The sequence below is a fragment of the Camelus dromedarius genome, chromosome 4, assembly GCF_036321535.1.
Source record: "Camelus dromedarius isolate mCamDro1 chromosome 4, mCamDro1.pat, whole genome shotgun sequence".
NCBI lineage: Eukaryota > Metazoa > Chordata > Mammalia > Artiodactyla > Camelidae > Camelus > Camelus dromedarius.
This window is the reverse complement of record NC_087439.1, coordinates 89729533-89752415: the sequence shown is the minus strand read 5'-3', so window position 1 is coordinate 89752415 and position 22883 is coordinate 89729533. Positions and strand designations below refer to the sequence as shown.

At 43.1% G+C, this 22883-nt stretch overlaps 1 protein-coding gene and 1 non-coding gene across 4 annotated transcripts in view; one reads left to right on the top strand and one right to left on the bottom strand.

The window, feature by feature from the left end:
• The window catches only part of DNER (delta/notch like EGF repeat containing), a 263164-nt gene that overhangs the window by 141668 nt on the left and 98613 nt on the right, over window positions 1-22883 (top strand). The gene's annotated exons all lie outside the window — the stretch shown is intronic.
• On the bottom strand, window positions 20585-20655 carry TRNAA-CGC (transfer RNA alanine (anticodon CGC)). Its single transcript has one exon. It is a non-coding gene; the product is annotated as a tRNA-Ala (tRNA).

The following is a 22883-nucleotide window of genomic DNA, read 5'->3' as shown; positions in this document are numbered from 1 at the left end:
GTGAGGACCTGCCTCTTTTCTTTCCTGAGGGAAGCTTTATTTACCAATTTATGGAAAGAAAAGTAAGGTAAAGGACGCTATGGGTTCTCCTGTGACTGTGAAGGCCAAGGAGGTGCAAACACGTGCGGAACGATGAAAGCGGTGGGGAGCTCATTGGATAAGGAGGTTCTAGAAGGGAGGGGCGTGGGCTGGGGAAGGCAGCTGCTCGAGGTGGGGGAGTGCCAGACCTTCTGAGTGGGTCTCCCACAAAGTCACTCTTACTGTTCCCAGTGAACACTTCCGTGGCCCGATTCGTTCTCAGAAAGCTCATCTTGGTGAAAGAGAGATGCCTTAACCGAGGAAACGAGGGCTGTTCTGGGAATTTTGGACAGATGAGGTGGTTAAGATTCCTAGAGGGTTTCCTCTTATAACAGATGACCCTCTGGGGAAACTTTCCATCCGAGAAGCAGTCGCAGTGCTGTCTTAAAACATGAATATTGGTGGCATGCAGCCCACCCGTGGGGCCCATCTGCATGAAGGAGAGGCTGTAGCTACGAGGTTCTGCCTGGTGGCTGAGAATGGACTCACTGAAAAGATAGTGGAAGTATTTAGCACCCGCCAGGTTACTTGGCAAACATTGCCAGAGTGCTTTGTTTTTTCCACAAAAAGACGACTCAAAAGCCTTAGCAACCGTGCTAATTTCAGCACGGCTTCATTGTGGGTACCAGCTCCTGTGAAGAGCTCCGAGTGCCCCGCCCTGAGACAACACCACCTCCCTCTGCCCCCACCTCCGAGCGCCGCACCAGGTGCTTCCAAAGTGCGGAGTCTCCGCTGTCATTGATCTGTCAAGGCCTGCAGTGAATTTAAGGAAATTATGGCCGGTTGTCTTGTCTGAGACGCTGTAATTACCTCTGGTGACTTTAAGCCAGGGATTAGGCTGGAATTACTGGGGCCATTTATAGACCTACCACACTGTTATCTTGGAGAGAAACGTCTGGAAGCCAGTCTTGCAGATCACAAAGAGATGGTGGGAGTTGAGCCATCCACGGCAGGAGTGGGAATGGAAAGGCAGGCCGTCTTTTCTGTGTCGCCTTGAGCCCCGGGGCTTTCCGTGACTGCTGTCACGGCTGTTGCGGTGACTTAGGAGCAGTTTGCTGGCATGTTTCTCTCTTTTTACTGTTTCTTAAAATGAGAAGTTATGTAGTCCAGCCTTCTACCTCATTAAAGAATCGGCTCCATAGTACAAAACAGAAAGAACTGTATTTGGTGGTTTAATTTTATTGTTTCTAATCATTTCTGTATCTTTTTATTGGCTCACCCATCAAAATAAAAAGCAATTCCGTTACTTCCTCATGACTCTCATTTGGTATTGAAACTCATTTCTCTTTTGTCAGACGGGCTTTGGCCAGAGGATAGCTCACAGCTCCCAGGCGTGGGCGGTTTGTGATAAAGCTTCCTCTTGCTGTCCACATAGCTCGCTGACCTGCGGAGACTTTTTTCAAGTGTTTTCTATAACACCACAGGGAGCTCTCTCTCTCTGAAAACTGCTTTTGTTGCAAGGGTTGATTCTGATCTTTTCTTCTCTGTATGACAAAAAATGGATTGTTGGCCACTACTTTTTGAACTTTGTCACCAAGGTTGGCTGCTGCCTATTTGATGATTCCTTAATTAACTTACAGGTAAGTGTCAGGGCTCTTGGCTGGTGTGGGCCTTAAGCCTTCTTTAGATCCAGGTAGTTTCCACGACCCTGTCTTTCAAGAGCAAGATTTGTGTATTAATCAGGGTTTTCCAGAGAAATAGAACCAATAGGATATGGCTATACATTTCTCTCTCTCTCTCTATATATAATATATCTCTGTATATGTATATATATGTTGGATATATATGTATATAAATATAAAATTTATGTATATATGATTTTATTATTATATACACACACACATATAAATCAATTAAGGAGATTTATTTTAAGAAATGGATTCATTGTGGCTCCACTCACTGGGGAGTCTTGGGGAGTCCATGATCTGATGGGGTGATGGGGGAGGCTGGTGGGTTGCAGTTCTAGCACAGAGGCCATCTGCTGGGGAGCCAGGAAGAGCTGATGTTGCAGATGAAATCTGAAGGCCATCCCCTGGCAGAATTCCTCTTGCTCAGAGAGGTCAGCGTTTTCTTCTGTTTGAACCTCAACTGATTGGATGAGGCCCACCCTCATGGAAGGCAGTCTGCTTTACTCTAAGTCCACCAGTTTAAATGTTAATCTCATCCAAAAACACTATCATAGAAGCATCCAGAATAGTGTTTGGTCAGTTATCTAGGCCCCCATGGTCCAGCCAAGTTCCATATTAAATTAACCATCACAAGATTCTCTCCATTTTTTCCAGCCATTGTTCCCTTTCTACCTAATTGCATCCTTTACCCACAAAGTTAAAGGATTGGTTTTCAATTTTAGTCTGCCCAAGATTTGCTTGAGGCCCTTGACAAAGAGTCATATTCCAGGCCCCTCACTCAGACTATGATGCCTTTTGTTGGGCAGCCAGGCAAATCTGATGCAGTGGTGGAGGGTGGACCAGAGTTCTGGAAATAGAGGTCTCAGAGGCAGTGCCTATCATCTTCCTGTTTTTGCTCATTCCCTAAAGCAATTATGAACCATATTTTTATTCAGAGATTTCATTGTTCATAATTTTAAAGTCACATGGAGTTAATAAAAAAGATAAATGCTGATAAATGATACAGAGGTTTAATATATATCCCAAAGTTTTCCTGTTTGTTGGCCCCGGTCTCTACTGATAGGTAGATCGGGTCAGGCCTCCATCCTTAGACGGTTCCTTAGAAATCTCTCTAGCACTTGCCTTTGAATCCGTCATCCTTAGACCATTTGGATTGGAAACTAGAGCTGACTACTCAGACTTAGTTTTGAGAGAGAACTGAGCTAGTTTCATGGCTAGGAGCCCTTCTCAGTCCCTTCTGGAACCCGTGTCTTGCTTCTGTCTTGAGGTGTGGGTCTGTGCGTGAGAAAAACACCAGTGTGTTGGCTTCCAAAGATTCCTTGCCTTCTGTGGTTTCCCTTTTCACTCTTGGAAGGCAAAGGCTCAGGCTCTAGGAAGTCTCAGTCTTCCTACAGCTGAGTGCCTCTGGTTAGTTTTGGTTTATTGGAAATAAGCCACTAACCTGAACTGGTTGCTTTGTCTGTTGTGTGATAACACCTGCTGTCCTTGTTCGACAGCTCATGTGGCCAAGCGAGGGGACACTCTCCTTCCAGGAGCCCATCTGCCTTCTATCAGCAACCCCCTCTATCTTCTTTTCCTGTTTCAAAAGCATGTGCCTCTTTGGGCTCCCAGGAAATTCCCGTCTCTGAGGTTTGTTTATTTCAGATCTCATTCCCAGAGCAGAGGGATGAGCAGTTCGTGAGCTGGGCACCCGAGCACCCCTTCCAGCTCCCAGCCTCAGCCCCTCTCACATGCCCCTGAGTCCTCCCTCACATCTACAGGGTGTTGCTCATGCTGTTTGCTCCATCTGGAACATGCAGCTGCGGCACCAACTGACCCCAGCCCTCCGCCCCTGCCCTCCCACCTTCTTAACTATACAGAAGGCTTAGCACAAAATCTTCTTGCTTCTGGACGCTGTCCCTGCCCCCTCAGTGCCAACTCCCTCCTCTCGAGCCCTGTAACATTTTATTTTTCTTATCAGACTCGTGAGATTTGATTTAGGCTTATATTTCTTTACGTCCATTATTATTCACAGTCACTTCACTACGCACTCGACTGCACAAGCGGAGTTGCTGCCTGTCGTGGGCCTGGCACTGCCCTAGGCTCTGGGTGATGCATCTGCTCGGATAAGACATGGCCTTTGGGAAGGAGTTGGAAGGTCGATGGCTGGGAGCCAGATGAGTAAACCATCGGGTGGAGCAGTGTGATGTGTGCTTTGAGAGAGGCTTGCAGGGGTGTTCTGGGAGCTCAGAGGAATGTCCAGCTCAGATGCGGGGTCACTGGGAGCTTCCCAGGGGAGTCTCAGCTGGTGAGTTTCCTTGACGTTAAGATCCATGTCTGGGTCCTTCCGCATCCGTTGTAACAACTAGCATGGTGCATTCCGCATGGGAGATGCTCAAAAACTGTCTAGGAACTAAATTAACAGAATAAAGAAAAGAAGAAAAATGTGATGGGAAACCAATTCTCTGAGTTTTCAGTTGGATCTGTAATTTGGGTTATAGGCTTGGTAAATATGGGAACATGGAACGGATTCGGCATATTTGTTTTATAAACTCATGAATCAGAATATATTCTCTGATCTCCGGCCTTCTCACAGACGGCGGGACCCAGGATGGCGTAGAAACCCCTTAGGAGCATTTTAAGCAGTGTTGCCAATCCTTTCCTATCATTTATAAAAGAAATAGGTCGGAATAACTTGAACCAATGGAATCTTTGATGCCATCCTCCTGTTGCTTCAAAACCGCTGGCGAACTCCTCTTGATGTAAGGAAGTCTCAGCATGCCGGCGGGGGGCAGAAGTAGATGTCGTATTCCCTCGCCCATCACTCCTCTGAGGGCTCATTTTCCATCATCGTTAGTGTGAACATAAAGGCCCTTGTGAGACCTTGAAAAGGGACGGTGACCTGGTAGGGTGTGAGAAAGAAGTGTGGGAGAGCGCAGACGGGAAAGCCCATCAAAGAATCGAAAGAAAGGCACTGACTGTATCCTTCTCAGCATCAAAACAGCAGCTGGCAGTCAGGATGCGGAGTTACTTTTAAATAGTTCTGTTCAGTATATGGTGGGGTTAGGTCCCCCATGGTTCCGCCAGCACTGGAGCAGAATTTCTCCCTTAAATAAGAGATGAAACACAGCCAGAGAGGGTCAGAGTAGAACCCCAGTGGATAGGAAAATACTTGATGAACCAGGGGTGACAGGGAAAAAAAGGCTAATTTATTCCAAGAAATTGTTCTTCTAAGGGGAGAGGGGCCCTTCTCTGGACTGAATAAATGGCTTATTGACAATGCTCATTGAAAACTTTTGAGCCAGAGAATAGATGCTTTGGACTGATGCCAAAATGAGGGTGTCTGAGGTACATTTATTTGCTAGTACAAGATGAGTGATCTCTCCCACAGATTTTACTTGCAAAAACCACTTTGTGGGCCTTTGAGAGAGAAAGTACTTTTATGGACACTAAAAATGGAATAATAAGTATTAGAAACATGCTAAACACAGAGATGATAAAAGTCAGTGCAGCCCAGCTGTCGCTGTTTCCATGGTAGAGGATGAGCCCGCCTAGAATTTCAGGGACTTGTCCCTAAATTGCCATTCTTGGTGTTACTGTCATTAAAAAGCCATTGCTGCCTTTTATGTTAGAGACAGAAGGCTGATCATATTGTTGCCTATAACAAAAACATGACAACATATTTGAGTCATTTATTATAAATTATTTAAAGAGAGAATGGTAAAACGAAGTCCCAAAGGATGGGTGCTTTTTTTCAGGTTTCTCTTTGGCACCAGCATTTTCCAGAAGGTTGAAGTGTATCTCCCCACGCTCACAGAGAGTTGTAGAGGCACTGTTGGCTGGTGGCATTCTAAATATATTAGCGTGAGGATTATTATCAGTGGTGACATTTCCAGGGTCAAGACATTTAGAGTGGAAGGTGATTTTTGAGGTCTCCCCACCTATTTTGTTTGAAACACCAGGAAACCGAGGGCTATGAGAGATTTAAGCCATTTGCCCAAAGCCCAAGAGCTAATTCGTGGTAGAGGCAGGGGAAGAATGAAGGGAGATTTCTGGACTTTTGTTCCGGGGTCCCTCCTGCTGGGCAGTGCCGTCTCTAGCTGCACGTTCGTTGTTACAATCTTAGTGCTTGTTTAATGTCTTCACGAGAAGTTTTACTGTTCACTGCAGGGAAAACCAGGCATCATCAGGTTGAAAACTTTTCAAACGATTTGACCTTATGATCTTCAGGTGCAACACTTCTTCAACTTTAATGTGCACTCATGGGAATCTTGTTAAAATACAAGTGGGTCTGGGGTGGGGCTTGAGGTGAGATGCTAACGACCTTGTGAAATGCCGCGGAAATCAGAGCAAGACATTGGAGGTCACCGTTCTCAAGATCCTTCAGAGAGACTTAGAAGATTGAGCAGCCTCAGTCCCACGGTTTCCTCGGCATAAGTCACAATAGGGAACTAAGGTTTCTGGGACTGCCTTAGTCTAGAGCAGTGTTTGAGACAATCATGATATAGGTGACACGAGTACTGTAGGGAAAGAGGAAACATGTGCATTCATGGTTGAGGTTTCAAAAATTTTAATTTTGACTGCTTCATCCAGGACATTCTGAGTGCAACTGGCTTTTCCCTTGTTGTACAAGCCTGAAGATGCTGAAGATTCAGAGACTGTTGCTACAGAGTCGCAGCTTTGTGGGCGCGAAGGCATCAGTGCCTCCTCACCACTGTGTTTGCATCTATAGGGCCAAGGCCAACAGAGTGGAAAAGGCACGTCGTGTTTTCCTATTACTGTGAGATAGTTTTGACCTTGTGACCCCCTGACAGGATCTCAGGCCCCTCCCTGGAAGGTCCAGAAGCCACGTATTGAGGACCCTCCCTGGTCCAAGCCTTGCCTCTGACTTTTTTCTCAGGACCTTTTTATTTGCTTTTGACACCTTCATCTTAGTTTTCGAAACACCCCTGGTTAGTGTGGGACAATTCTGTTTTTTCTCCTTGACCTTGAAAAGCCATTTGCAACATCCGTTGCTCCTCCGTGGGGATTCTCAGAATGGCTTCTTCAGATCAGCGCTGCCTCAGTTTGCTCAAAGCCAGTCTGACAAGTTCTCCATCTTTGCTCCTTGACCCCCTGCACCCGGGTGCCTCAAGCAGAAGCCCTTCTCTCCCTTCCTTCTCTCTTCTTGTCTACCAGCAGCCGGCTCAGAGCCACATCAACCAACTGAACATTTCCCTAAAATCCTGATAAAAAAGCTGAAATGAAAGCTGGCTAATGAAAGTAACATCTTCTAAAGTGGTTTCCTTTCCGTTAAACATCGTGACAAGCTTTTTAGATCGTAAGGAGGATTAAGGAAATGGACTGACTGTTTTTCTGAACACTGGCCTGCTTCCCTGGAGAGGGGAGGCCCCAGAATTGATTTTGCTGTTGCGGGGACAGCAATGGTGGTGGGGAGAAAGCTGGGTTACAGGGAGCAAGGAAGAGCTTGGGGAACCGGTGTGCCTGGCCTTTTTGATAAACTTGGCATTGAATGGCAGGAGGGAGAGAGGGATGGTATCCTGAGTCGGAAATTGGGTCAAAAGAAGTTTTTGCTTTGAGTAGTGGATACATTGCACTGAAATAAGCCCAAGGCTAGAAACTGACAGACTGAGAGTGGGTAGGTGGGGTGCAGTTAGTGGGTGAAGGGCCTGGAGGAGGTGGAATCAGGAGAGGCATGGAGGGCTTCAGAAAAGGGATGGGAAGCTTCCTTCTCTGAGGCAAGTGATGTCAGGCATAGGCTTGCCAGAGCTTTTAAAACAAGATTTGTTTTTAAAATTGAGGTGAAATTCGTATAATATCAAATTAGCCATTGTAATGTAAACAATTCAGTGGCATTTGGTACATTCATACTGTTGTGCAACCAGCACCTTGATCTAGTTTCAGAGCATCATCACCCCAAAAGTGCGCTGTACCCATTAAGCAGTCACTCCCCATTCCTTCCCCCACCCCCGGCAACTGCTGATCGGCATTCTCTCTCTGTGGATTTACCTATTCTGGATAGTTTATATAAATGGAATCATACAGTATGTGACCTTTTGTGGGTGGCTTCATTCCCTGAGCATCATGTGTTCCAGTCCATCCGTGTTGTAGCATGTGTCAGTAGTTCATCCTTTTTTATGGCCACATAATGTTCCTTTGTGTGGATAGACCAACATTTGTTTATCCATTTACCGTTGATGGACGTTTGGAATGTTTCCAGCTTTTGGCTGTTGTGGTTAGTGCTGCAGTGAACACGTATGTATGAGGATTTGTTTGAGTACCTATTTGTCATTCTTTTCTTAGACGTCTACTTAAGGAGTGAGATTGTTGGGTCATATGGTAATTCTATGTTTAACTTTTGGACTGTTTTCCACAGTGGCCGAACCATTTTACATTCCTACCAGCGACACATGAGGACTCAAATTTTTCCACCTACTTCTCAACACTTGCTAGTTTCTGTTTGTTTGTTTGTTCGTTTTTTCTAATTAATTTTTGCCATCCTAGTGTGTGTGAAGCAGTATCTCTTGTGGTTTTGATTTGCATTTTCCTAATAACTAATTGATCATCAGAGTTTTTAAAAATCATTTTATGTATTTCATGTCTTCAAATTTTTTTTTTGAATTTTCCCATCAAGATTGAATTCCAGTTACACGTTACAACCCTTGTTTAGGAGATTATAGGAGGCATAATTTTGGTTACAGGGAAGGAAATAATTGCAGGCACCACGTGGCTGAGTTCTGGAACAGCAGCTCCTGGGGATTCCGGATGGAGGCAGGGGGTTCCGTTTGCCTGGGCCACCTTGAATACTGGTCGAGGCGAGGTCAGCCCTGGGGTATCTGCTCTATCCTAGGCTGTCATTGGCATGAAAAGTGTTTAGAAGCTTGGTTCATTTCTAGGGAGTGTGAGAGAAGACAGATTCAGAGAAGATGGTACCCTAATATTGCCTCGACTGGAAACTAACCAGGAAACCACCATCTTTGTGGGGATGGGACAGGACAGGCGGCACCACACCTGTCAGACTGTCACGAGTCATGTACGGCTTTCTTCCTTCAGACTGCCTTTCCCTTGTACTCCAAGAACAGTCCCAAGGAACCTGGCCCAAACCTGCGTGTCTGTTACTCATTCTGTGTTCAACTTCCTTTCACATAATGGGCTTTTGGAGGCTAGGATCAGCATTTAATTGAGCTCCAAGTGTGTGTCCCTTCCAAGTTCACACTGGAGGAGAATTTCTAGTTCAGTGATAATCCTGCAGTTAAATGGGCTATTTCCAAGTCAGTAAGGGATGGAGAAGCTGGCTCCGGAAGGAAGTGAGGAAGCTCTCCCTGGAGCACAGCAGCTGCTCTGTAGCGGAGACGCAGAGCAAGGTTACTGCAGGCCCCTGGGGACCACTGATGTGAAGGCCGTCAACCCTCTTCTCTACACCTGTGGTTGGTTTCCACATGCTTCTGGGCAGAAGATGCGCGCCATGTCTTAGCCTCCGGCAGAGGTGACCATGTGATGTGTGCAGGGACACTGAGGGCTCCAGTTGGAGGGAGTGTGCAGAGGACGCTGGTGTGACAGTCTTCCAGGAATCAGCAGAGGCCCCAGCAAATGTGGAAAGTTCCAGAAAGCAAAGGTCATTATTACGTAGGACAGCAGAACTGTCATTTACACATCTTGTTTTCACACAGTCACGACATTTTGGCAGGAAACTCAGGGAACGAGGCACATGAACAGAGGAAATGCCCATAGCAGCTTATGAAATGTTATTTATACTTTCCATAAATAATCATGCATGTGTGTTTAGGTCTGTGTCTGCAGAAAAACTTATAAACATTTTGCATTTTTTCTTCCTTCTGTCTTCGCAGTACAATTCGATAAGTGCTTTCCTAGCTTCCCTGTCGTGTTTTGGCTTTTCCATTTCTTTATATGCTCTTTTCCTTACATTTTACCTTAATCTTTTCCTTGGTTGTAACCTGGTCTCAGTTTGATTTAGTATATGTTTAAGTGACAGTAAGCAAAGTGCAATAGGTAATCGCCATCAGATGGTGTCTGTAGCAGAGAGTTGAGCAAAGTCATAAAAATCAAGCAAACCAAACATTATTGATGCAAGAGGCATTCATGGTTAGTGGAAACTAAAATATGAGAAGACTGGGTTACGTGTCGTGAAAGCCCTGCTGACGAGATGAGAGCACGGTCTGCCGGGGCGGTTTGTAGGCGACTGGAGTGGACCATGTCTGCCGTTAGTTTGAATTTGGATTAGGTTAAGGAAGGGGCTGCCCCAAGGGCCAAGGCCACAGACTGTGCAAATTTGTACTGGAATCTGGTCACCCTTCTTTCGACTTGAATTATTTTCATTGATTTTTAAACCAAAGTTCCCTCTTCTATTTTAAGGATTTCTCCACACATGGAAGATTTAAGGGATTAAAAAATGATATCACGTTGTGATATCTAAAATCGGAAAGCAGCATCCAAATTCGACTTTTGCCTGAGGGCAATTTTAAGTTGCTAAAATAAATAACAATATAAGAGGTGCAGGCTTTCATATTTAGATTAGCATAAAACTATGCTTCCATTTCTACCATAAGAACAATTCACTTTGCAGTTTAATCAAAAATACTTCATTGCATTTTTTTTTTAGCTTAAAAAGATTTTGTTTTTGAGGGCGGAGGTAATTAGGTTTATTTATTATTATTATTTTAAATGGAGGTACCAGGGATTGAACCCAGGACGTCATGTATGCTGAGCACTGCACTTGACCACTGAGCTATACCCTCCCCCCTTATTTGGCTTGGCTGAAATTCACAGGATGCTAATGAGACATCAGTTCCACTGCCAAATCCTGGTAGGAAGGCTCTTCCCCTCATCACGTCCCTGTGCATTGGACATTTTCCTCACTGAAATTATTGGCTGGGGATATTGAGGCTCTCAGAAGTTAAGTGACTTAATTTCAGTAGAGGTTGAAATTTAAAAAATTTTATACTTCTAAAGTTACTAGCATTTTATTTGTTTGGATCAGTTGAGAAGTATGTGGAGCCTATTCTTATTGTCATCCAGTCAGAGAGGGAATTCAAGGCTGCAGCAAATATCTATGTGCTTAAAGAGAGTGCATCATTCCTGTACGGGCTTCCCTCGGTCCAGGCGATGTCAGCATGGGCTTCCACACTTGTACCGACATTCTGATGAAGCAGGAGGCATGGTGGCCCAGTGGAGGTCAATGGATATGGGGCAGTTCAGGGGTCAGGACCTGACTCCTGCACATACTGAAGCTGCGTCGCTTAATTCCCTCTAGCGTCCGTATCCCGGTCCAATAATGGGAAAGATGAAAATGTTCATATCACAGGGCAGTGGCACAGGTAGGACCTTGGGGGAGCACAGATCTGGAGAGGTGCTGGAAAAAATCCTAATGGAATTTAAAATAAGATCTTATCTGTAGAAGCGTTTTGTAAAGTGCTTTGCAAAAAAAGGTGTCACATGCGATATTGCAAACCACAGAAGTGGCATCTGTTGCCTCCATCAAGAGCCCCTTCCCCTGGCCCTTGTCCCACTTGGCGCTCCGACCCTGGTATCCTCAGCAGTTTCTGCCTCTGCTCATCCTCTTCTGCGCTGCCCGGGAATGCTTCCGGCCTGCTCAACAGATTTTAATTGACTTTAGTGGAACTCCTTTGGGGCTAGACTCATGTTTCATTTCCTTCTCCAGGTTCTAATTTTAAAGGATAATTGTTGGGAGAAAGTTGATACTTGTGTTTCTGACTCCAAGTCACTGGCATATGTTCTGCATACCAGTGTTTTCGGTTTTATTTTATTTTTAAGACTTGTGCAGTGACAAGAGCGGGTGCAGGTGGCCACAGACATGGGCAGTGGGCTATCTGTCTTGGTTCTTACCCATTGTTTTGAAGCACTGCTTGGCTAAATGTATTTTCAATTTTGTAGTTAAAAATAAAATTGTTGACAAATATCAAATTTAGCCAGAGATACTCAGGAATATGTAATTGTTCCCCAAGAAGGACCCTGATAAAAGGGTCTTTTAAAACATAGCAAATCCAAAATTACCAGCTAGCAGTAGGAGATAATTTTTTTTTTAATTATGGGGGTCTTTACTTCTGAACTGAATTTTTAAAATGCTTAAAAAAAAAAAGTAGCTGGGGGAGGGTGTAGCTCAGTGGTAGAGTGCATGCTTAGCATACACCAGGTCCTGGGTTCAATCCCCAGTACCTCCGTTAAATAAATAAATACGTAAATACACAAATAAATAAACAAACCTAATTACCCCCTGCCTCCAAAAATTTTTAAAAAGTTAAAGTTCCTAGACATTGGTACAGTCTAATTGCCTGTGCTGTTGGACAGAAGGCACTGGGCTAGGAGTGCAGACTTAGAGGGGGATCCAAGGATATCTCGGGAAGTCCCTTCATGCCAAATTTCTTTGACACAGCAGCCTGGCAGGATGCCTGGAATCCTGGTATTTGAGCTTAATTCTTTGTAATAAAGGCATGATTTCCTATCTAAATGCAAATGTCCCTAAAATGGTATCACATTAAGGTATTATCTAACATTAAAACTGAAATAACTTAGTTTAGTCAGGGGCTGACTTTAGTAGGAGAGAGAATAGGAGGTCATTCTAGAATCCAGCTGCTGCCTGGAGGTGTTGGGTGGGTCAGAGAACAGGGACCTGGTTTTGGGGAGGTGAGATTTGTCAGATTGGTCAGCAAATTGGCATCTTGTGTTTGGTTTCCGTTTCTTCCGAGTTTAGAAACGGGGGAGGCTGCTGATCTTTGAGACGTTCTTCCGAGACAGAGGTTATGCCCAACAGACAAAACAGTGTTGTTTTAGAGGCGACTGAGATGGTCTGTAAGTTCTCATCTGACAACGTCCATGACCTTGAGCCCCTTTCCATTGCAGAAGCCCGTGTATGCAGCTCTCAGGGAAGACAGGAATTTGGGCTAGCTCATGGAATGTTTTCCCTTTCTAACACGAGCATTTAAAAATTCTAATTGGAAAAAATTGTTTGAGACTGGCCCCTATACGGGGGAATGTCAGGTATGACAACCACACTGCTGGGTGGGTCCGCCTTCATCAGAGCCTGTGCACGCGAATGAGGAAGTGAGGTTAAGGTTTTTTCCAGCACTTATAAGGATCTGGGTCAGCCCCAGGGCTTCCACCCCTCCCAGCCCTGTGATATGGAGGTTTCTGATGTGGGGATCCAGAGGCTCTAGGGAATTAAGCATGCGTTTCCTTTTTTCTGAATAAAGAACCTAAATCCAAAATCCTATTCTAAGAATCATAAATGAATTAGAAAAGAAACTTCAAGCAGCAAAATGGTTAAAATAAGGTATATTAACCAAGAAATTTTTGAAAGGAAGATACCAGTGGTGGTAGTGTTCTCATATTCAAAACTGGGATGCAGGTCTCCTCTCTGTTTCAGAATTTGAGGACTAAGTGGTCACCAGGAAGAAATCACTTCATGTGAATATTATAGACTAATAGAGACAGTCTGAGAGCAGGCAGGATTCACCTTGCCTGCGAACTTACCTAATTCTTTTGTCATCCCTGGGTTAACTATTTTAATGAGTTTCTTCTGGAAATAAGTAGAATGATTCTTTTCTAATTATCCTGGGGAAACGTATCTATTAGATATAACCTGCCTTTTGTTCAATATTAAAACGATGAAAGCGACAAACATTTAATGAGATAAGATTTAATTAAAATGAATGATAGGACCTTCCCACCTCTGCTGGTGTTATTTCAATCTGTATGAGTGTAAATTCAATTAAGTAAGAAAAACACTGATCAGATTAGGGATGCTATGTAAATAAAATCATTCACAATAAGATGAAAAGATAGGCCCCCCGCTTCAGTGCTGAAGGAATGTTTTTAGTTAAATGCCATGGTGTCAAAGATTATATAATCAAGACTAACCTCTTGGAACTTAGGCTCTGATACCAATAATCTAGATTCACGTGCATATTCTTATTTCAACAAGAGAACAAGGGTCTGAAGAATTGCATTCACCTTCCATAAGGAAGGCTGAACTGATCCTTTAAATCAGCTCTATGCTGTCTTTTACTTTTTTTGCTTACAACCTCTCTCTTTGGGTTGGCTTTGTGACTATCCACAAAAGTACATAAACTATAAAATAACCTATTAAGAAGTAAATAGTTGTGAAGAATGAGGCAAAGGAGAATTCTAGGTCCAACAGGAAAGTAAATCAAGGTTAAATTTATAAGTTACAGGGGAAGACCCACATGGCTAAAGATGGAAACTGGGGAAGGGTGTTGGGTTGGTCCTGGCCCATGGATGCAGTAGACCCCATATGTGAAGGAGTCCAAAGGGAATGAGGGTGAACAGGAAACAGGGATGGAGGATGGAGAGAAGGAGGAAGAAGAACCACATACGAGAGTGATGTTCTGGGAGAGGAGCCACGTCATCAAGGAGGGTGTCACACAGGCGGAGTTCTTCAGGTCTGTCTTCCCATCTCAGGGTCTTGAAGGTCAGATGGTGACAGAGGTCTTGAGAACTCAATGGTTCATCCCCAAAGGGACAAAATCTGCTTCTCAGAACTGACCCAAGGATAGACCCAGAGCAATCAGAGTGTTTGAACGGTCAGGGCAGGGAGCTGGGGGTTCTCTAAAGGGATCAGGCGCTGTACCTTTTACCTGAACCAGGTGTAGGTGCACCTCCTGCCTGGTTCCACATCCGTTTGAACACTTGACCTTCCTGGTCTCCAAGACCTGTGAAGGGCCGGTTCAGTCTTAATGGGAAAAAAGAGATTAGGGCTTCAGATGATTTTACCCAATGCTAATTTCTAATCTCTGCCTATATATCCTGGTTCCTGAATCTAGCTTGTGATTTGATGTGTTGATTTTCACTACCCGACTCAAACAGGAGCTGGGAAGAGGGGGCCAGTCAACCAGTTACTTCTCCAGTGTCACGGATAGAATCATTTTATCTGTAAGCGGCAGTGCTGAACCCTTTGCTATTGGATAGGTGTTCTGGAATTTCTGTTGTATCATTTTAGCTCTTACGCCAGAGCTAAGTTTTTAAAACCACAACATAAATAATAGAGTCTTTGGGTTTCAGCACATCTCTTTTCATTTTCTCTGATTACTGACCTGAGGTCCAACAGGAAACAAAGTAATAAATAGTGTAAATTCCTTGCCCAAGGTCAAAGAGATGGAAGAAGCAGGAAGAGGATTTCAGCAGGCAACGTTGTGTTTTTTCTTACTACATTACCTAGTTGTCTGTGGTTCACTTTTCCTGTAGTTTCTTTTATGTAGATGGGAAATCCTGGAATCAGATTTCCTGGGTTCACATTTTAACTCCCTAATTTGGCAGAAGTTGGTCGATTTACTCAGTTTCCTCAAACTTGAAATGGGAATAACGGTACCAGTGAGGATGACTGCATTTTGCAAAGCTCTTAGGACAGTGGCTGGTGCCCTTAGAAAAAGGCGATTGGGACACAGACATATGCAGAAGGAAGATCATGTGAAGACACAGGGAGCAGGTGGCCATCTGTAAGCCAAGGAGAGAGGCCTTCAAAGAAACCAACTCTGTTGACAACTTAATCTTGGATTTCCCAGCCTCCAGAATGGTGAGAAAATAAATTTCTGTCGTTTAAGGCACCCAGCCCTGACAAACTAACAGTGAGAACGGGAAGGAAACCCACAAGGCAGCTGTTGGCACCCCAGAGTGGCGTGAAGTCACTTGGGATAGGAGAGTGACGGTGGGGACTTATGGCTTATTTGAGACTGACACCCAGGTCCATCAGCTCTAAGAGCTGGAGAGGCCTTGGAGGTTGTCCCCTTCAAGTTCCCACTCAGTGTGTAAATGCTGCCCTCAGAATCCCCTTTTTCAGAATGTTGTTTGAACCCTGCCCCTCATTCTTTGTAACTTATTTCTTGCATTTCTCAATATGGTAAATTGTAAAAATGTCTTTACAATCAGACTAGATCTACCTCCTTCTGCCTCTGACTGGCTGTGTGACTTTGAGCAAGCTCCTAAAATTCTCCCATCTGTTTCCTCATTGGTGAAATAGAAAAATAATGCCTGTCTTGCGAGATCGTTGGGAGGATTAAGTGAATCTGTGCGTGGTACTTGGCACATGGCGGGGACTTCCTTCAGTAAATGATGATTTGGTACCCTGCCCTGTCCCCATCGGCTTTCCATCTGTGGAAAAATTTACCACTGGTTTATCGTCTTTGCTTTACATTTCAAATGTAATTCGTAGTGAGTTTTCCATCCAAGGGAACTTGAAGAAGATGTTGGGAAGGACCTCTGTTCAACAATGAATCATTCTCATCAATAATTTATACATCAAAATGTCCATTTTATTAAAGCTTTTTCTTTATCATTTTCTTTTGATGTAGCAAAGGAAACAGCTAGATGGCTAAATGGAATTTTAAAATAAGAAACTAGAATGGCATGTCATGTACTTGTGGGACCAGGCTTTTTTTTTTTTTTTTCAGGTAAATTCAATAAAAGATGAATTTTCAATGACATTCCTTATTTTTTTTTTTAAGTCAAACATTACTTTTGTTAGTGGATTAGAATGTTGCAGCAAATAAAATCACAGATGTTGGTGAATTGGAGAGCAGGGCTGATTACATGAAAATCTTATGCCTAATTATGGCCACGCTCAGAGTGCTAAGAAACACGTAAGTTGCAGGGATATGGTTGGAAATTGCTTTGGAACATCTCCATTCTGCCAATCCATACACCCGTTTTTAGGAAGAAAGTCTTTTACAAAATTTCCTGAAGGACATTTACTTCCTTCTCCCTTGAGTAATCAAGTAAACTTCAAAATCTTTTGGAAGGAAAGAGCAAGGGTCTCTTACTCATTATGGTTTCTGTTACTTAGAATTTAACATTTAAGCCAAAGAAATGGATTCTAGGAATTCATGAATGTCAAGTCTTGAATTCGAAGTTTAGATGATCCGTATGTTTCTAGGCTCACTTTTTTTTCTTTTTTTAAATAAGCTACTACATGAGCAATTAACAAAACCAAATAGAAGAGCAGGAATATAACTAAGACTAATGGGAAAATGAGACAATGAGCTATAGCAGTAAGAGTACATTATTTAAATTAAATGTTAAGTAGTCGAACAGTGAGACCCAGCCAACAGACAAGAATTTAAAAAATGTAATTCATACAGAGCTTTCCTTTGAGATGGCTCACTGTGCTCCCCACCAGGAGCACAGTTTGTCCCCATGGCTGGGTTCCAGATGCTCTTGTGTGGCCTGGGCTCAGGAGAAGGCATGTATAGGGGCTTTTATACTATACATAGGATTCCTAGGTAGTCTCTTAAATTTTAAGTCAAAATAATCCTTCCTGTCTCTTGAAATACTAAATCTGGGTTTAGTAAAAACCTAAATTCTGCATGTCTAAAAGAACACGCTAGGCTGATCTACTGACCCTTTAGTCACAGCTCACCTGTGCTTAATGAAATGAAAATGTGTGCTATGGTTATTGCTTTTTATCAAGGTTTTGGTGTTTGTTAGCTATGCAATTTCAGACCTGAATGATCACCTGCTCTGGTTCCTAGAGCTGGACTAATAGGTCTTTGGCTTAGAATGACAAGGATGAGGTCTCTGTATCTGCTGTCCCCACAGATTCAGGATCAGGGCATTTGGGGTAATGGAACAGCTCAAGCTAGACCCTGACTAGTGCTGCATTGTTACACGAGTTAGACAGGATTCACTGCCTGCCTTTCCTTCATGTCCACTTAGGGCAATATAGGCACATTGTCAACGGGCCACCGAGCCCTTACTGAGGGAGTGATCTTCATGGACAGTTGCACCTGGAGGTCCTCCATTAACAAGGAGCAAAAAGATTCCAGAGCTTTCCAATGCTAGGAAACAGATTCTACTTCTTGACGCTCTCGTGTATGGAGAGCTAGTTTAGAGAGGTCTTCTGAATTTTTACCCATAGGTTCTGTAAGCAGGGATTCCTCTCTCCCAACCGTGGCCTGGGCTGGTTGTGCCCTATTTAGGGTCCTGACATGCTGGGGAAGGTGAGACGTGGCCAAGCCTTTCCTTGGCATAGGATTGGCTGAGTCTCCTCTTCAAGAAGACTGAGTTGTTCAGAAGGAAATATGCTCAGTTACCTGATTCATATTATCCACAGGAGAAGACATGTCAGTCCCTTTGGGCAGGCAGAGCTTTTCCAGGCACTTGGATATGAAATAAATTTCTGGAGTGGGACTTCATATACAGGGACCCAGGGATGTTCACACAGCACAGTGTTCTCCACAGCATCCCTACAGTAAATGAACATCCCGCAGGGAGGAGCTGGATACAGGATGCTGAAATGTGATTCTAATGTTTCAAAGTTTTATCTTTCCCTTCTTGGGATTTAGCCAGACTCTTGAAAACAACAGATTTTTTATGACGGAAAATTTCAAACATATATGAAAGTAAGAGAGAGTAACTTGGAAAATCATCATGTCTACATTGTCTGGTTTCAACAATTACCAACTCATTAGCTAGAGTTTTGACCCTGCAGATGTTCAGATATTTAACTGTGAATAACCCAGATGTTGTTTGGAATCAGGCTGGTCCATGATGTAAATTGAAATTGGCTTTGAGGGTCTGTTAGCCAGGAGTGGCTTAAATCATCTCCTTTCTGTTTTCAGAAGTCTGAGACCATTAGTCACCTTGTGGTTTGAAATTATCCCCCTAATCCTTGTCCCACTGTCCCCTTTAGTATGAAGGTGTGGATGAAGGACGTGTAAGTGGCTCTGAATGCATTTTAATGAAACACAAGATCATCAGAGATAGACAGGGAAATAGGAGAAGAAGATCCTCACCCTGCCCAGAACTCTCCTGCAAGTCTACCTTTAAGAAGCCGATGATAAAGTCAGCTTAATTCAATGAACATTCACATGTCTTTTATGGATGCAGACATCAAAGACCTCCAGTTCTGGCGAAGAATCGCCCGAAGATTCCAAGTCTGTCCATGAGTGATTAGGCATTTTATGTGCAAGAGGTGCTTTCAACCCTCAGGAAGGATGTTTTTACTCTATTTGGACTCCTTGTTTGAATAAATTTAGTATTATTCTTAAGGCTGAAGGAAATTAGAATCAGGGAACCAAAAAGACAGTCAATGATGCTGATACGGAAGACAGCTAGACAGCAAGGGAGGAGATAGAAGAACTACAGAAATCTGGAGCAAGAATTAAAATATTACTGTCATTGGGGGTTATTTTAGAGTAAGGGTGAAGGGCATCCTTACGTGGGTCTATGGTCCACAGACCATCACGGTGATGATAGGATCGCATGCAGCTGTGCATATAGAAGGATTTGGAATCTGATGATACAAGTTTAAGCCTTGACCTTACACTTACCGGCTGGGACACCTTAAACAATTTATCTAATCTCTCTAATGAGTCTGTTCTCAGCTCCTAAAATGGATCTGGAAACATCCAGCTGACAGATGTGGTGAAGATTAAAGTGATAATGCAATGTGAGCAAGCTCTGTAAACAATGAGATTTGTTCAGTGTCTAGTCAGCTGAGCCTTTCATGTCCATCCTGATGTCGCTGGGACACCAAAAAGGGATAAGTGTATTTTCTGTATACTTTGTTTAAGGGAGAAAGTCAACAAGAATTGATAAATTCCGACTCTGAAAGAGACAAATAAAACTCCCCAGAAAACTTCTTTGTCTGGGATGATTTGTTCATGGCAAGTAGGCTTTCCTGAGAGGTGAAGATTGGCAGAGAATGAGACAGAAAAAGTAAGTCGGGGCCAGGTTGCCAGTGACCCAGGTGCCATGCTGGGGGAATTTAAACTTCCTAATTCATACATTTGGCTCCGTATTTTGTAAAGTATTGAAATATAAGAATACAAAAAATAAGTCAGAGTCAGAGAAAATAGAAACTGGGACACAATCTCCAAGTTGGAAAGAGGAAGCGGTTATACAGGTCACGGCGCCCTGCAGTGCTGGTGAAGTTGAACTTCCAATAGACCGAGCAGCCAACTCAAAAGGGAGAGAAAATTCGGCACTCATATGGTCTACATCATTCATGAGGACAAATCACCAGGTCTCATGACTAGCAAAGCCTTTAAATGAGTGAATTTTCTCAGGTAAGACTTTATAAATGAGGCAGAAAATGATGTGTGGCATAGAACGTTCTTACAACGTCCTCCTGGTAAACCCAACAGTAGGTTTAATGGGGGTGCTTCTTCAAGGTCCCTTCTCTTCCCCTTTGCTACTTAATTTTTCCCATAGCATTTATCACCACATTTACTGATTATGAATCATTTTTTTATTGTCAGTCACTCCCAACGGAATATAATCTCTGTGAGAAAGTTTTGCTCTGTTTTGTGTCCCCGAGCCCTTAGACCAGTGCCTGGCTCTTAAGTGCTCAGTATGTACTGGTGAACAAGAGAATGCAGGTATGATTGAAAGTATTTTAAGCTAGAACTTTTCAAAGCTTCCTACCCCTGTCCGAGAAAGTTTCATGACTGTGCAAATGGAATATTTGACTTCAAGCTGTTTAGAAAAATTGAGATTCTGTGTTGGTTTTTAAAATTAACCTCTCAGGGTCATTTTTCATTTTCCTTGAAGAAATATTTTTACGCATAAAAATAAAATTATTTTGCAAGGAAGTACCTCTCTGTAACTTTGCTGTGCTACTAATTTTAACTTAGTTCATTTTGTCTCTTCTACCCATTAACTCAGAGGTTGGTGGTATCAGTCAGTGGGTTAAACTTCTCAAGGTTAATATAATAGTTTACAAATGTCAGTGATCAAACCCAGCTTTTCACAACAAATATGCTAGAAACATAGTTCCTTAATAAATATTTATAGCCCCTCACAGGTCAAGAGTCTTGAAACTATTTTTTAAAAAGCCTTTAAAAAATATGTATTTATTTGTTTATTATTTTATTTTGGTGGGGGGGGTAATTAAGTTTATTTAGTTTTAAAGTTGGTCCTGGGGATTGAACCCAGGACCTTGTGCTTGCGAAGCACACGCTCTACCACTGAAGCTACACCCTCTCCTAACTAAAAAGCCTCTTAATATTATAGGAAAGTTCTTTGTTCTTAGAAAATAGACCTTGGAAGAAATCTAACTCAATGGACAACATGACACAGAAAACACAAGATTTAACTAAAATTTTATGGTCATGAGCATGTAAACATTTGTTAACTTCTTCCTCATCCATTAAAGTTTGAGAATCAGTTCAGTGCTTTACTTGGTCAAAAGCAATTGTTTCAACAATTTCTTAAGGTTTCTTTTAAGCTTCCTGCCTAAAACAAAGCAAAGCAAAATGTGCGGCTTTTGTTTTAGCTTTGAATTCAATCAGCGCTCACTCGAAGCTATTTGATTTGGGGCTTTTAATAATTTATTTTCACAAGGAACATATTTTCCATGGAATTTGCTAGATGAATTATATGCAAAGTGTATCCCCCAAATAACCAAAGAAATGTATCTGCAGTGCGGAATGGCTGGATACAAACCAAGTAAATTTTAGAAGACAGCTGCCAAAAGCAATGACATGGAGTGATTTCTTATGATGCTGAGGCCCACTTGGAATTGTATGTGCTGGACATGCACCGCTTCTACATTCAGAAGTGGTCGCAGATCTGCAGACGCACAAGGAGCTCCAGACAGTCCCTGCAAATATCGGAATGTGCACTGTTGCCTGTTTAAACAAGGACAAGATATTCTTTAGGAGACAGTTCTAGGAAAGGAGTTTCCTAGTTACAAGGCTGCCTTTCTAATAGTCCTTGATGAGCTTTTCCCACCTCTCAACTTCAAAATCTATACGAACACACCCAAAAGGAAAAAACTGACAGCATAATGAAAAAATGAATAGGAAGTCAACTATTGCTAGAATGCAGAGGGAATTTCCATTTGCCACAAGGAGGAGTGAGACAATAGAAACAGGAAATATCTCCAACTTAAGTAGAAAAACCCATTGCTTTTATTTCCATTGTCCTGGTTTCTAAGATGTAATTGGAGAATGTGTTCTTGAACTAAATAGGAATTCAGTTGATAAGGATTCGTCAACCACCACAACAAAACACATCCAATTAATGTAAGACACACCTACATAAAATCTGGCTGTTTTGGTTGAGCTCAATGTCTTGTTTGACTGTCTGGTTTTTTGGTTGGTTGCTGAGGTCCGGGGTCTACCACTCCTGGTTTAGTCACGTGTGACAAGGAGCATCCTTTTATGGTGTCTCACCATGCAAGGGACGGTTTTTCTTAGAAAAGGAGTCTGTTGAGGGGAGGGCAAGTTAGATAGAAGGCATAGAAATATAACTCCAAAGAGAATGCGGCCATGAAACAGTTTTACCTCGTGACCTCTGTGGGTTTTCCTCCCAGGAGTGTCAGGAGTTGGTAGTAGGGGATTTAAACATTCAATTCACTTATTGATAAGTTAGAGACAGAAAAAGATGATTTTTAAAAAATAGAATCTAAATTGCATTTTATAAAATTCTATTATCATTCCAAGAAGTTAGTGGTAAATTCTACAAACCTCCTTTTGAAATCAAAATTATTCTGGACGTGCCACCCATGTAACCGTGAGAACTGGAGAAGGGAAGGTGACACTACTCTGATTTGCAATTAATGTGCCCCCTTTTTTGGGGGGGGGCGGGATTGTTTTATCTAGAAAAGAGAATCAACTAAAACCTCTGACCTGTCATGAGATTCAGTGTGATGACGGGTAACATAATACCAGCATTTTCTGTATCAGTGATAATCACTATCAAATATGAAGGCTATATAAGAAAGGGGTGCGGAAAGCATCTGATTAACAATAGCTACAAAGAAATCTAAATGTTCAGGAGTAAATTTATCAAGAAATGGACAAGAACGATAAAACTTGATTAAGAGACAAAAAATATTAGAGAAGAAAGGGCAACCCTTTTGTTTCTTAGGAGAAAAGAAGGTGCCGTGTTGTACTTGGGTGGGTGGGTGGGGACTGGGCGGGATCCTGAGTGAAGAACACCAGAAGGGGCAGGAGACTCTGAAAGATCAGGGGCGGGAGGCTGCCCCCACCCGCTCCAGAGGGAGGGAGGTGGGGCTTGGAGAGGCTGCGGACGGGGCTTTGGAACACCTGCCTGGTGTGTGGGGCTTGGGGAGAGCTGAGAAAGGTGCTTTTAACTGTTTTTTAAGCAGTAAGTCTTGCTTATGCCATTGTCCTTTGCCTCCTCTCCTCTCTTCCTGAGCCTCTGCAGTAACGTCTCCCTTACTTCACACGGGCTTCAGGGCCA